Source organism: Pituophis catenifer, unplaced genomic scaffold (assembly GCF_029215685.1).
Source record: "Pituophis catenifer annectens isolate HBS135680 unplaced genomic scaffold, rPitCat1.0.hap2 SCAF_8, whole genome shotgun sequence".
Lineage (NCBI taxonomy): Eukaryota > Metazoa > Chordata > Lepidosauria > Squamata > Colubridae > Pituophis > Pituophis catenifer.
The window spans coordinates 12,173,985-12,189,957 of NW_027256888.1; positions in this window are offsets into that span (position 1 = coordinate 12,173,985).

Consider the following 15,973-nt stretch of genomic DNA (forward strand, 5'->3'; position numbering starts at 1 on the left):
TAAGAAATGTTCGCTGAATTAGACCAATGGACTATTTAATCCAGTATTTTGTGCCTGTAGTGACCAATCAGATGCAAAAGCACCACTTATATTCTCCCAGCAACTGGTGTTCACTTTTAATCCTACTATCATTTTAAAAATATAAAAGTTTCCAAAGTTGACAGCCATAAACCTTGTGAAGGAGAACTGCACATCTTAACTGTGTAGTCTGTGTAGAAATGTTTTGTCTCTAAATTTTCTAATTTAATCCCATATCCTAAAATGGAAAGAAATTATCTACTTTTTCCACACCCGTCCCATTTATTGTCCTTCTACATATAAAAGCCTCAACTATTTCTTCTCCATAAAGTATAGCAATCTCATGACCATTTTATCTTGTTTCTTAAACTAATGGCAAGAAAGGCCATTAGTTTGATGAAATTTCTTTAAAAGGTTCATTTTCAGGTAGCTATATAAGTTCCTGTATGTCGGCTCACTAGCTATACAATTGTTTTTAATATGGTGCTCAGGTAGATGATGTAGTTTAATTTAATTAGAGTACATTTTCTTGGACATTTTCAACTTCTTTGCATCATTGAGTACCACTGATTATGATATCTTACTGATTATGACAACTTGGACTCATTTTGCAACAGTTCCATTCTTACCTGAATCAGCAGTTGCAGTCAATAATTATGGAGGAACAGAACTTGAATCCTTGGTTGCTTCTGTATGGGATGCCACAAGACTCAGGGGTCTCTCCTATATTATTTAACATCTATCTGAAGTCGCTGTTGTCTTGAAGTGAAGTGACTTTAGTATGCTGATGAGATCCATATGCCATCATTCCATACTGAGCCAGACATGCTGTAGAAAGCCTGAACTGCTATCCAGAAGCTGTCAGATTCTGGATGGGATGAAACAAATTAGAATCAGCCCCATTGCAACATTGGCTCTAATATGGAATGTGGGCATTCCATATTGATATGTATTTTTTATTCTGTTATGACACTGCTATTTGATTTTCTCCACTTAGTTGTGCACTTCTGAAAGGAGTGTACTATAAATATTTTCAGTTAAAATAAATAAGGGTTCTTATACAATTAAGGCTATTCAGCAAAGCTACAATCTCAAAAATCTGCAATCATTTGATATGATTTACTGATTTTCAATGATATAACTTGTTCATCTATAGTTATATATATTATGTAACTCTGCACAATACAGTATATGTACACAGACACAGAGACACATGCACATGCACTATTTGCATTATTTTTACCCTGCAAAAAACCAGGTGCTAACTACAAATAAGTATAACTTTGCTTCATCTAGTGATTGCCCAAATTTATTCAATTCTGATATTGTAAATCTAATCAATACCCACAATTTAGAAAAAACAATAATTCCAGAATGGCTATAAAGTTTATGCAACTAGTTCAGTTTGGAAAGCAATGTTAAGTGACATGTGAATATGGTTGTTCTATTCATGACACCGCGTCATGGGACGCAGCGGCTCAATGGCTAAGACTCAATGGCTGAGCTTGTCGATTGAAAGTTTGGCAGTTCAGCGGTTCGAATCCCTAGTGCTGCCTAACAGGGTGAGCTCCCATTACTTGTCCCAGCTTCTGCCAACCTAGCAGTTTGAAAGCACATAAAAAATGCAAGTAGAAAAATAGGGACCACCTTTGATGGGTAGGTAACAGTGTTCCGTGCGCCTTTGGTGTTGAGTCATGCCGGCCACATGACCACGGAGACGTCTTCAGACAGTGCTAGCTCTTCGGCTTTGAAATGGAGATGAGCACTGCCCCCTAGAATCAGGAACGACTAGCACATATGTGCAAGGGGAACCTTTACCTTTATTCATACTACCAATATTTTGAATTCTGGCAGAAAATCAAACTGCACACCATACTTTAGAGCTACGTTTAGCTCTCACTATGAATACACATGTCAAGCTTAGAACGATTACTAGATAACCTGTGACCTATTGGGTCATCATTTCAGAGACATTTTCCAGAGTACTGCTCCTGCAGTCCATAGCTGGGTTTCTTCATCTTCAGTTCCTTTTGACTGGGTGATCTTTAAGAATATCTCTCTCTTCGCCCTGTGGCCACGCCCACTGCTCCCATAATGCACCAGTCTTTTCACTCAGTCACTGAAGACGGGTGTGTTTTTTCTCTCTTCGTGTTCACCTTGCTTGAATTAGCCTTTGGCGTTTAGGATTTTATTTATTTTTCATTTAGTGTTTTTTCTCTCGGTGAGAGCCTATTTCAAGAAAGCTGCAGGGAGCTAGAATCGGAGCTGGGGCGCCAGTCCGTTCTCCCCCCGGGGCGTCTGACGGCCGTCAGACTGCAGCAGGGGCTTTCCGACCCTTCGGGGCGGTTCCCCGTCCTTGCTTATAGCCGCTGGTGTGAGCGCGGGGTTGCGAGTCGCCGTGATCACCCCCACACCATTCTATTTAATTTTGTTTAAATTGGCTCTCGTAGTAGCGGCTCCGGAGTCGTGCATGGTTTGCCCTGCAGGCTCTGATGTTAATTTCTCGACGCTAGCTTGCTGCTGCGATTACTGGCCAACTCAGCCGGGGCCTCCCTTTAGTGCCGAATTTGCTGTGCTGACGACTTTCTTCGAGCGTCGATCTCTGGAGCTTCGCGCTGTCCCAAGCTGCCGGCGGTGAGAGATCGAGGCGCCCGACCTTTGGGCGGCGCCCCCTTTGAAGTTTATTGCCGGGACGGAGGCGCGTGTTGTTGTTGGTGCCTTCGCTTTGTGTCCGGCACCCCTCCGAGTCATTAGCCGTCTACCCAGCGCAGCCAAGAGCAGCGGCGGGCGCCATTTTGGAACTGTTCGAGCGCGCCCTGAGCTAGCCGCCTTTAGCCCACGCAGTCCCCTGCAGCTGCGGGCGCCATTTTAGAACTGTCATCGTTCCGGCGGCCATTTCTGGCGTTTTTTCGGCAGGCCTTTGATCTCGCCACGTTGAGTGCTTGGGACGCTCGTTAACTGTCTCCGCCTCATTGCTGCCCTGCGGTGCGCGGGCCAGAGGCAGGCCTTCTTTGATCTAAGCCAAACTGTTTGCCCTTGATATTGGGGGCTCCTTAGGCCTACTCCTTCTGGTCGCATCTCTCACGCCCCATCTTACAAGACTTTGGGCGTCTCCTGTATATAGTTTTCTTGTTGTTATTTAAAAAAAAAAAAAAAAAAAAAAAAAGATACAAATTCAAAATCTCCAAAAAAATTTATTAAAAAAAAAAAAAAAAAAAAAAAAAAGAAAGGACTATAATAAGCCTTGTACATACATAAATTTATATTCCTTGCCTTCCTGAGATGGCGGATTCCTATTTGTCCTCTGACTCGGAGAGGGAGCCCAGTCCACCTAGGGCCCCGTCCAAACACAAGTCTAAGTCACGAGGGAGGTCTACTGCCGCTTCCACTGAACCTCACCAGCGTAGGCCTTCGTCAGCGGTGGAGAAGGACGCCCAGCGCCGGCATAGGGCGCTTGAGAGGCAGTATGATAGAGCCAGACTGGCCACTTCGTCCTCTGTCTTTGCTCCTGCTCAACGGCTTTGTCCTCGAGAGGACTCCTCTGTGACACCTGAGGCCACTCCTGGTCCCAGTGAGGATCGTGGCACTTCCGCATCTCGGGCCCCATCTGGTTTGTCTCTTTCTAAGAGGGCCTCAATGTCCTTACCTGACGTCTCGACCGCGGGCCTTGCAGAGACTCATGCTCCTGCTTCCAGTCGGGCTGAGGCTACATTTACACCAACCGCTGCTGGCTTACGGGGCCCGGATGGTCAGTTGTTGGCCCCCCAGGTGGATTTACAGGCGGCGTTGTCCAATGCCCTGTCCTCCATATTGGCTGCAGGGATTCACCAATCTGTCCTTCAACAAACTCTTCCAGTTCAGACCTGCTCTTCCCAATCAGCAATTCCTGGTCGTTCCAGATCTCCATCTCGGTTGGTTCACATTTCCTCTGGGGAATCCGAGCAGGATGAGGAGCTACCTGAAGAATTGGAATTCTCAGAGGATGAAGACCTTCCACCGGACACTCCCGCCTTCTCCGGCTTATTCCGACCGTCGCTATTTAAGTCTTTGCTGCATAAAGCTCGACAGACCACCAACATGGGAGTTCCACTTGCTGAGCCGTCTACGTCAGCAGCCCCTCATGAGGCTTTGTTTTCATCATCCAAACCAGGGAGGGATTTTATTCCCTGCCCTCAACTGTTTGCAGATGTTCTACAGTCCCCCTGGTCTCAACCGGGGTCTCTGATGGGCCCCACCAGCCTGGACAAAAAGTTATATTGTGGGGCTCCTGAATTGGACTCCTTATTGGCCTTACCTGCGGTGGACCCTCCAATTGCGAGCCTTTCATCCTCCTCACTGTTGTCTTCGGACGCTTTGGACGTTCTTAAGTCAGAGGACAGAAAGACTGAGCTTTCCTTTCGTAAGGAACATCAATCCCTTGCTTGGACAATTAAGACGGCGATGGCCACGTCGTTCTTTAATAGGGCCACATTGATATGGCTGAGGCAGCTTCAAGAAAAACTGCCACCGGAAGACACACGGCTTCACCAAGATATAAATAAGATCGTAGCGGCCACCGAATACTCGGCAGACGCCTCGTTAAACTCGGTGAAGTTTGCCTCAAGGGCCTTGGCCTCTTCTGTGACGTCTCGCAGACTATTTTGGCTCAGAAATTGGAGAGCTGATGCCAGAGCAAAGTGGAAATTGGCGGCAGCCCCCTTTAAGGCCCCGAACCTTTTTGGTCCTGCTCTAGACCCTGTCCTGGTCGAGGACAAGGACAAAAGGAAGGTGATGCCCGCGTCCTCTTACCGCAGACCAGAACGACGCTACACGCCCTATTCCCAACGTCAGCCCTTTCGGACTTCGTCGGGCTCAGGGGGGCCCTATCCGCAGCGTGGTTCGTTTCCTGGACCCGACCGCTCTTCGGATAGGCAGCGTTTTCGAGACAGATCCAGGGCCAACAGCTACAGACGCCCTTTCCGTGGATCGGGCTTCCGCCAGGCCCGTCGGGGCAAATGACTACGGGTCGCAGGATCCCATTGGGGGGCGTCTTCAACTCTTCAGCCACCGATGGGAACGCTCAACCAAGGACGCCTGGATTCTTCGGACGGTATCTCAAGGCCTGGCCATCGAGTTTCTGGGACGTCCTCCGGTTCGTTATGTCTGCTGTCCGGCCCACCTCTCCCCCGACAAAGAGGCTCTTCTGAGGAAGGAGGTCCTCCACCTACTCCTTATCCGAGCAATAGAACCTGTTCCTCGGGATCAGCAGGGCAAGGGCTTCTATTCAACCCTATTCTTGGTCCCCAAACATTCGGGGGGTTGGAGAGCCATCTTAAATTTAAAGCAGCTGAATCTGTCGGTCCGCTACCGCAGATTCAAAATGCACTCCTTGGGATCCATCCTTGCAGGTGTTCGACGGGGCGACTTCCTCCAGTCTGTCGATCTCAAGGAGGCTTATCTGCACGTTCCGGTCCTTCCGGCCCACCGCCAATACCTACGTTTCCAGATTGGGGAGGACCATTATCAATACTGTGCAATGCCCTTCGGCTTGTCATCTGCGCCAAGGACGTTCACAAAACTGGTGGCGGTTGTGGCGGCTGCTCTCCGAGTGTTACCTGTAAGGGTGTTGTGCTATCTGGACGACATTCTAGTCCTGTCCTCCTCCAGAAGCCAAGCCTCTCGGGACCTGGACCTGGTCATCGAATCCTTTCAAGACCACGGGTTTTCGATAAACTTCCCGAAGAGTCATCTACACCCGACCACTGTTCTCCAACACTTGGGGGCGGTGATCGACTCCACTCGGGGCCAGGTCTCCCTATCCCCGGACAGGGCAGAAAGCATTCGCAACCTGATTCGGCTCATTCAATCCAAGCAGACTGTTCCCCTTCTACATCTATCCCAGTTGTTGGGGAAAATGGTCTCGTGTTTTTCGATAGTGCCATGGGCGCGCAGACACACGAGGCCGTTGCAGTGGTTCCTGCTACCGTTTCAACGCACGGGTCGCAGCGATTCTCTCCACAAGGTTTCGCTCCCCCCTCAAATCGCCCTGTCCTTCAACTGGTGGACAGGCCCCAAGCTTCTCCTCGGTACACAATTTCTGATTCCGGATCGGCAGACCTTGACCTCAGATGCCAGCCTCTTGGGCTGGGGAGCCCATCTCAACGATCAGATGGTGCAGGGCCGCTGGTCTCTATCGGAACAGACGTTGAGCATCAACCTCTTGGAGTTGAGAGCGATTCGCCTGGCTCTCTGTCACTTTCGCCCCCTGTTGCAAGACCGGCATGTCCTCGTCCTCACGGACAATATCTCCGCCAAGGCCCATATAAACAAGGAAGGGGGCACGAGGTCGAGGGACCTGATGCTGGAGGCAGAGAAGCTGTTCTCTTGGGCCGAGGGTCACGTTCTGTCTCTGAAGGCCGATCACATCTCGGGCGTGGACAATGTCAAGGCAGATTGGCTCAGCAGGCAACTGGTAGACCAGTCGGAATGGCAACTGGACCCCGAGATTTTCCAGGAGGCTGTCTCCATCTTCGGCCTACCTGTTGTAGACCTCTTCGCCAGTCCGGCGAACGCCCAGCTTCCCAGATTTGTGTCACGTTATCCAACTCAGATGGCAGAGGACCACAACGCCCTACGGTGCCGCTGGCCTCCCGGCCTCTTGTACGCCTTTCCCCCACTTCCGTTGATTCCTCAAGTCATTCGAAAGTTGTTGGAAGAACGTGCGGAACTTCTGCTGGTGGCTCCCAGTTGGCCTCGTCGGCCGTGGTATGCCGACCTGGTGGCTCTGTCCATACTCCCTCCGTGGGAGATCCCACCGAGCCGTCTCTCTCTACGCCAAGGAGCGGTGTTCCACCCAGATCCAGGATGGCTCCGATTGGCCGTTTGGCGTTTGAGCGGGTCATCCTGCGCAAGGACCGTCTCCCCGATTCTGTCATAACCACTATACAGGCGTCTCGCAGACCTTCGACATCGCGCATATACGAGTCCTCGTGGCGGGCTTTCTGCGCCTGGTGTGCTGACAACTTGGTGGACCCAACATCGGCTCAGGTCGTGGACATCCTCTGCTTCTTACAGTCTGGCCTGGACAAGGGCTTGTCACCGTCTACCCTTCGTCGACAGACTGCTGCTTTGTCCACTGTAGTTCGCTGTCCGCCTTACTCGTCTCTGTCTCACCATCCCCAAATCAGAGAATTCTTGCATGGGGCTATGAACTTACGTCCGCCTCCAGTTCGTCGGTACCCGACCTGGGACCTTTCCCTGGTTCTTCAAGCGCTCATGAGTCCCCCTTTCGAACCGTTGGGCTCTGTGTCTCTTAAGTACTTGTCCTATAAAGTCGCTTTCCTCTTGGCGATCACATCCGCCAGACGGATATCCGAACTTTCCGCTCTGTCAATCCGGAACGACTTGTGTATTTTCCACGCTAATACGGTTGTTCTTCGCCTGGACCCGGCCTTTTTGCCGAAAGTGAACTCTTATTTTCATCGCGCTCAGGAATTAATCCTTCCTGACTTCTGTCCGTCACCCAAACACCAACGAGAGAGGGATTGGCACACGCTTGACGTGCGCAGGGCCCTCCGGCGTTATATTCGCAGGACTGAGTCATTCCGGAAAACGGAGGCCCTTTTGATATCTTTCTATCCAAGATCCTTGGGTCAAAAAATATCTCCATCGACTGTGGGCAGGTGGCTTAAGGCGTGCATCTCCACCGCTTATGAACGTCAGGCCAGGCAGGTCCCATCTGGGATTTTGCCTCACTCTACTCGTAGTGCGGCAACGTCAGCTGCTTGGGCCACTCAGGCATCTGTTTCTGACATTTGCCGGGCTGCCACCTGGTCCTCTGTGACACCTTTTATTAGACATTATAGGGTGGATTCATTTGCCTCGGCGGAGGCTTCCTTTGGCCGTCGTGTCCTGCAGAGTGTGCTAGCGACGCAGGACTCCGGGGGCCTTTAGTTCCCACCCTTGTTTTTTTCTGAGCTTGGGTATATCCCAGCTATGGACTGCAGGAGCAGTACTCTGGAAAACGAACATTGTCTTACCTGAATGTTCCTTTTCGGAGTACTGCGACTGCAGTCCATCCCCTCCCTTGTTTTTTTCCTTTTCTTATATTATTGGACTATTGATGTCTGGACTTGTTATTGTTGTCGGCCTATTGGTCTTTTCTTGGACTATGTTAGGTGGTCGCGCCTTCGTTCAAAGACTGGTGCATTATGGGAGCAGTGGGCGTGGCCACAGGGCGAAGAGAGAGATATTCTTAAAGATCACCCAGTCAAAAGGAACTGAAGATGAAGAAACCCAGCTATGGACTGCAGTCGCAGTACTCCGAAAAGGAACATTCAGGTAAGACAATGTTCGTTTCTTTATCTAAACAGAGAAGCAAAATGATCACAGGTGGGCAAAAAAGCAGTGAGACTAGGAGTGGCTTCCTGCTGACTTCCTCACTGATTTTCGTTGTAGGAAGCTGGCAGGGAGCGCTGAAAATTATAATCACATGACCACCACTGACTGTAGCAATGTAGCATCATGGTTATGCAGCAACACTAAAACAATCACAATTTTTCCAAATTTCAATGCTATAGGAATCATCCAGGATATTGGACACATTATATAAGTTAGCCCATTTGAGCTACAGTGATTCAAAAAGTTGTTCTCTACATGCATTGTTTCTCCCAATTGAAGGTTTCAATCAAATGGACACAAGAGTTTTAGTAATATATAGATTGTAGGCATGCTTATTGGCTTGTGTTATCCCATAGTGTTTTTCTGCTACATAATAGCAGATGCATCTTGACTCTCAACAGTTTAAAAAGAAGTTTTTCAAAAGTTTTAAGAATTGAGGAGAAACAGGTATTAGGGAAACACAAATCAAAAGCTAATTTCGACATCCTCCACTTTGGAGCATCTTTGGATACTGGCCTATGAACTCAAAAGAATAACAAATACAATACAATAGGTATCACTGACAATGGAATGGGAATAATGCATTAAAATTAGCAACTGATTATTTTGGAAATATGTAAATGTAGAGGGTAGCGAGAAACATAGCTGTTTCTGAAAATAATATAGCTGTGGCAGAATACTACAGATATGCAACTTGGCAAACTTGGTTGATGCTTTTCTTAAGCAGCATTCTTATACGATCAGCACTCGTTTTACAATCACATGAAGTAAAATAAAACAGGAGATAGTCAAATTGTAAATCAAATATTATATTACTAAGGTAAAGTAAAACATTCCGATTATAACCCAGTTTGTGGGGCAATAAGCTGACTTTGTATAAATATACAAAAGTATGGAGGCTATTGCTTAACGCATTGTAAGCCGCCCTGAGTCTTCAGAGAAGGGCAGCATATAAATCAAATTTAATAATAACTATGGATAGGAGCAGAGGCAGTGTATGGGACTCCTTAAAAAGAAGAATACATAATTGAATTGTGATGACAGCTGTTATTATGCATACAAGTTACATTTTCCTTTCTGCCCAGAGGATACTTGAGGCAACTAATAATAAAACATGAACAGCTACAAACTGAAATAAACAATTACAATCACTATTAAATAATTCAAACTGAAAAGATCAGCGAAGATAGGGGAAGGACGGAGTACAATTCCCAGTGGGAGGGCATTCTTTTACTTGCCTGGGGAGGCTTTTTACTTTGATCTGTCAGTTTGCTTAATTTTAAATAAGAAATTAATCTCCACTGTTTCTTGGTTTTTTGAATGCTGAGATGAACTTCCTGTTGCTTATGAATGTCTACTCTCACTCATCACTGCCTACCTGTTTGTTTACTGTGTTTATTGTGTTTGCTCCTAAGCAATCAGAGACTGCAGAAGTTTTCAACCTCTAATTCATTTTCTTCTTTGCTGATTCAATCCACTGAGGCCACAAGCCCCAACTTTATGCCCTCATTTGACTTTTTTCTTCTCTCACCACGATGTGACTTATGACTTTCAAAATAGTAAAAAGCATCCAAACTCCCATCCTAACTATCATCCCTCTTTCTCACTCACCACCTCATAAGAGCCAATTCTTCTTGACAGAGTGAAAATACCTTAAACTACAGTAATTTATTGGATAGGGTAAACTTGAAAGATGGCAGTTATTTAGACTATTATTTCAATTTTGAGAGTATACAATTTCATATTGATTCTAAGTGGCTTACCATTAAAAAACAAGAGAAAAGAACATATATCAAAGAAAGACAGTATACCTCATCAGAAGACAGGACCAAAAACAAATAAACAAGCAAACAAACGGGATTCAACCATGATCCTAATCTATTGCAGGCTAATTCAGGTCACTGCCACAGTTCAGTCCTCACTGGTTCAAGGTTGACTCAGTTTTCCATCCTTCTGAGGTTGGTAAAATGAGGATCCAGATTGTTGGGGACAATATGCTAACTCTGTAAAACCACTTAGAGAGTGCTGCAAAGCACTATGAAGCAGTATATCAGTCAAAGTGATATTGCTATTGCTAACCCAAGCCTTGAAAAAAAAGCCAAGTCTTTTAACATTGTGTGAAAAATCAAAAGGGTGAGAATGATGCCCTTCTCTGGGGGATATCATATTACTGAAGTACTGAAGTACATAAGGAACCCAAAAGCCTAAGGAAGAAGCCATTCTCAGCTTTCCTAGGACAGCCAAAGAATGGATTTCCACTCTCAATGTGCCATCTTCACCATGGTTTTTCATGTCAGAAACCACAAATCTAAAAATGAATTCTCACAGGAAGCGCTCTTTTACACTTTGTTCCCTATCTATCTATCTATCTATCTATCTATCTATCTATCTATCTATCTATCTATCTAATCTATCCATCTAGATCTATCCCTCCCTCTTTCTCTCTCTCGTTCAATTTGGCAATGCCTGATGTGTGTATATACACATGCATTTAATAAAATATGTAAGTGTGTTATTTAGCTAAATTAGCAAAAATTCTGTCATTTTATAACCTATTAATTAATCATACACTTTGTTCTCAATTAATATCAAATATAATTGATTCTTAAATTGTAGGTTAGAACTCCCAGGAAGAGAACATAAGCAGCCGAGGATACTTGCACAGATAAAAGGGGTGTCAAAACTTGCTCTTGCTTTGCCTAGGCAACTCTGCAGTGTGAATAATATCAAAACTTACTAGGCATTTTATGGCCCTGCTTTGTTCTCACTTTGCCTGGGTAACCAGGCAACTGGGTTGCACAAGCAAAACACAGAGAAAGGGCCAGTCCTGAGTTTTAACAGCATATATACTTTGTGTATACCTGCAGAAGTCCTGTCAACTTATTCGTGACTTTTATCAAAACAGGGCTCCCGCAGGGTTTGTATAGGCAAAGCAGAAGTGTTGTTAAAAATCCCCCCTTGCTTTGCCTGTGCAGGCTTGTGCAGACAGAGCATTAAAGTGCAAAATGAGTTTTGAAATGAGTGGACCTAACAGTCTGTAAAGCCATCTGCTATCATTATTTATTTATTTTTAAATACATATTTTTTTTAAAAAAACCAATATTTAAAGTAATTAAATAAAAATATTATTTTATATTTATTCACGCACAAACTTATTATTTTGTCTGTGTGTTTTTTAGCTTCAACACCAGCACTGCCACATCATTCTTAGATGGAATGTACTCCTTCCCCTTAAAAATTTGTGTACCCCTGTTTTAAAGAGAGATTTTATTCTTTGACATCATTGTGTAGGAGCTGTCTTCTTCTTTCACGGTCTTAGTACCAATTTGATTTCTTCCAGGAAAAAGAGCTGCTACTGAAAAACAACGCAACTGTCTCTCAAAAAACCTTACTACTACAAAGCCAGAATACATATTACTGGATTTGCCCATGAGACCAAACTTTTACCTACCAGAAAATACAGGTGAAAAACTATAAAGCTTCCCTCTAAATCAGGGCTTTTTAAACCTGGGTAAATTACTCAAAATTCAGTAAAAGAGGTTGGGTAATGCCCAGAAACCCATCACAACAGGGACATTTAAGCTATTTTAAAAAGTTATTCCTGCAATGAGTAAAAAGGACTTTCTGATGAGCAGTTTTGGGTAACAAAGGGAAATATTTGGGAAATACTGCTCTAAATAATGAGAAAGGACTTTATCTGTAATCTGCCAGAGCATAACAAACAGGAACTGCTTTAAACCACTAGGATTTTGTTGTTTATTTTGGTATGTAATTTTGTTTACTTTTTTACATCATGATCTTATGCCATATGACAGACAATTTTTGGATAAATAGTATTTTAAAATCATTTGCCAACCAACTTGAGGAAACAACCATATGACATACTTAGAATCAAAGCTCTCAAACCCAGATAGTAGAGTATGAAATTTCTTGAAATGAAACCAATTCTACAGGAATGCAATATTCCAAGCAATATAAATGTATATTGTGCTTAAAATACTTTGCCAGGTAGTAAAATCCATGATAATTTATTGAAGATTATTATGCTGGGCTGTGACCAAAAAAAGATTTGATTGATTGAAGAATGAAGTTAAAAATGAATAATAAATGCTCACAGCAATTGAGCTGTACATACAACACTGAGCTTGATTGTTTTCTTGCAGGCACTTCATTACCCAAACTAGGTAACATCCTTAGATAAGCAATGATGTTACCTAGTTTGGGTAATGAAATAAATTTTCTCCTTTATTGGTACATACAACACTGAAAATTACAAATTATTGTTTTATTGCCTGCAAATAAGCTTAGGGTAATTAAGTGGCATAATATGATAAACAATTTTAAAAGTCTCTGTTTAAACTTTATCTCTATTACCCAAATATTTGTCTTCATTTCTTCATATGCCTTTCAACTTGGTTTTAAGCAATTGATAACCTGACATGGATTCAATAGGATTTAAATCATAACTAATATTATCTGGAATGCCACTTTCTTGAAAGGAGATTTATTGACCAGGGATAGGTCATTTTGACAGAGGAACCTATGTTTTGAGTGTATTCTGAGGGATGTCCACTTTATCTGTAACTTCAGCTGAAAAAAACAAAGGTTTTTTACCAGGATTTTGAGGGATGCTATTAATCTCCTGTAGAAAATTATTCTGCTTTTGTTTGTCATTTGTTGTTGATGAATGGGGTTGTTGTTTTTTTGCTTTTTCAGTTTTGAAAAATTTAATTTCAAGGTTTAATTTTATTTTTTTGTTCTGAAATTAGGTTTTCTGTTGTTATGAACTTTGTGAGCAGTCTCAGAAAGAATGAAACTAGATGACAACAAATATTGATAGCAAATATTCTAACAAAGATCAGCAAACTGCAAGCAATGTATGTCATGTGACACCCTATGGAAGTAAAAATTGGGTCTTGAAAAAGCAGAACAGAGAGAATATTAATGCTTTTGGTGTTGGAGAAGGCTTCTAGCAAATACATGGATGACTAAGAGAATAGACAAGTAGATCATTAAACAAACAAATCAACCCAGAGTTCTCAGGGACAAATGATAAGGCTCAAACATAATTTAGGCAAAATACCCAGCTGTAAGCAATCAATTAATATTCTAAACTATTTCTAATTCTAAAAATAGAATGAATTTTTAAATTTTTTGTGCAAACTAGAATAATGTATCTGCAGATCTAAACCCAAACCCAATCATTTTTTTCACAATTCATGTTCTGAACCATTAATTCTAAACAATTTTTCCAAAGATCATTCCAAAAAAAAGGTTCTTTGAAATTTACTACCATTTTTCCCATTGCATCTGAGAAATAATGGAAGATCCAAACTAAACCTGGAACCAGTTCCAAATAATGAATTATTTTTGTGTTCAACATGCATGTTTACTTTATAACTTTAAAATTAAAGTTAAAAATAAAATCCATAACATTTTAAGTCTTTAGTGATAAATTTCCAAGCATAAGATTTATTCAACTTCAGACATTTGCAACTTTTCTATTTGTGTTTGCCAGTGGCTTTAGTCCTCAAGTTTCTATTTGGTAAGAATAGAAGAATTTCACAAATTGATGTGACCATAGCAACAAACTAATTTGCTAGATCTAAAAACTTACTGAGTTCTTGTAAATGAAAAGACAGCCTGGTCATGTATTTTAAGACATTCAAAGAAATGAGGAAGTCAAATTATATTTCTTATAAGAAATGAATGCCTGTAGAAACAGCTCCTGGGCACCGCCATTAATGATCTGCCAATTATTCTTCCATCTACCATAATACTTTTAGTTTCTTTGGAGTTCTAATTTGATCATAGCAGGCAAGGCTTTATTTTTAATTTGAAAAATTAAAACTTAACCAAAAGGCATATATGTTCTTCATTTCCATTCTTTAATTAAATGATTTAATTACCACTTATGTTCTTTAATTGAATATAAACCTAATTCTAATCCTGTTGTTCTTAATTTGCCCACCTGCATGATCCTGTAACCTTAGCCCATAAAGGGATGCACCAAGGAGAGGCTGACTTCCTATACAGAGTATAAAAAAAGATACTCAGATATTTTATTCCATATAGGGATACAGAATCCACCCTGTTTCCCCAAAAATAAGACCCAACTGAAAAATAAGCCCTAGCATGGTTTTTCAGGATGCTTGTCATTTAAGCCCTACCCCAAAAATAAGTCTGAGTTAAGACAGTCAACAAGTTGGATGGATTTAGTACTGTATTTCTCAGAATATAAAACCTAACCGGAAATAAGCCCTAATGCGTCTTTTGGAGTAAAAATTAATATTAGACTCGGTCTTATTTTCGAGGAAACACGGGTATCTGAAAGGGAGAGAAAGTACAGTCAAATTAAGGGAGCCATACATAAATCATCACACATTACAAATAAAAACTAATTGTTCAGTGTTGGAAGATGAATGCTTTGTCCCAGCCTTCTAGAGATAAATTAGCCCTTCATAATGCTATATTTATGATGATCTCAGAATAAATAATATATAACTTCCTAAAATATATGTTGGTCATTTTCCAGATAAAGCCAAGATGCCTTAGTGCAAAAAAAATTCCAATACTGCATTAAATGATTATTTAATTAAATATTAAAAACAATTCCAGAGGGTTTAATTTAAAAATGGTAAAATAAAGCTAAGATTGTGAGAATAAACCAAGTCTATTTGTTTTGCTTTTATTTTTATTTATTTTTATAAAGAAAACCACAGAACCTGATGGGATGTATAAATTATGAGTGGGAATAAAATAATATGAAAGAAATCTGTACACATGTTCAAAATATAAAAGTGTAATAAAGTTCAACTAGATTTGAAATAGCAAATGGCAGAATTAACACATTTTTAATAATATATGATAAAGTATAAAGTCCTAAATGACCAAGCTGAATATTTCTGCAGAAAAGTCCCATTGGATTTAGTAATAGTTTTTCCTTGGTAAATGACCGTAAGACTGCTATTTAAAAAGTTGCAGATGAATGCATGGGAAAACTAATAAGTCAGTACTGATATTCTAGAACCTCAGTTTTATAATCTCCATGCACAAGATGCTGAAGACTAATACTAAAGAATATTGCTCTTATGCTCCAATGGTGTGTTTTGTTTTTGGCCGTGTACAATATATAATCAACTGGTAACAGAACAAACAATTCTGATCTAATGGAACCATTGTTCTGGCCTAGCCTAATGCTTATTTTTTTTATAATCCTTGAATTATATTCATTCATGTTCACTATTATTCGTACATTGTTACATTATTTATTATACTTGAGAATGACATTGAGCATCCACAGCATTCTGTTGCCCAATCTTCAACAAAAATATGCTTTAAAATTTACAGTGTTAAGTACAGTACAGTTTAGCAACTATGCTAAACAGAAGATAGCAAGAAATAATGTGGTTATATTGCTTTTAATAATTCATATTATATTGCTAAACAGATATATATATTTCAAAATTTTGAGAGAAACATGTAATAGTTGTAAAGATACACAGTAGCAATGCTGTTCAATAAAAACATTGACATAAATTCTCAACCCTCCCCAGGAACTCTGAACACAATATAG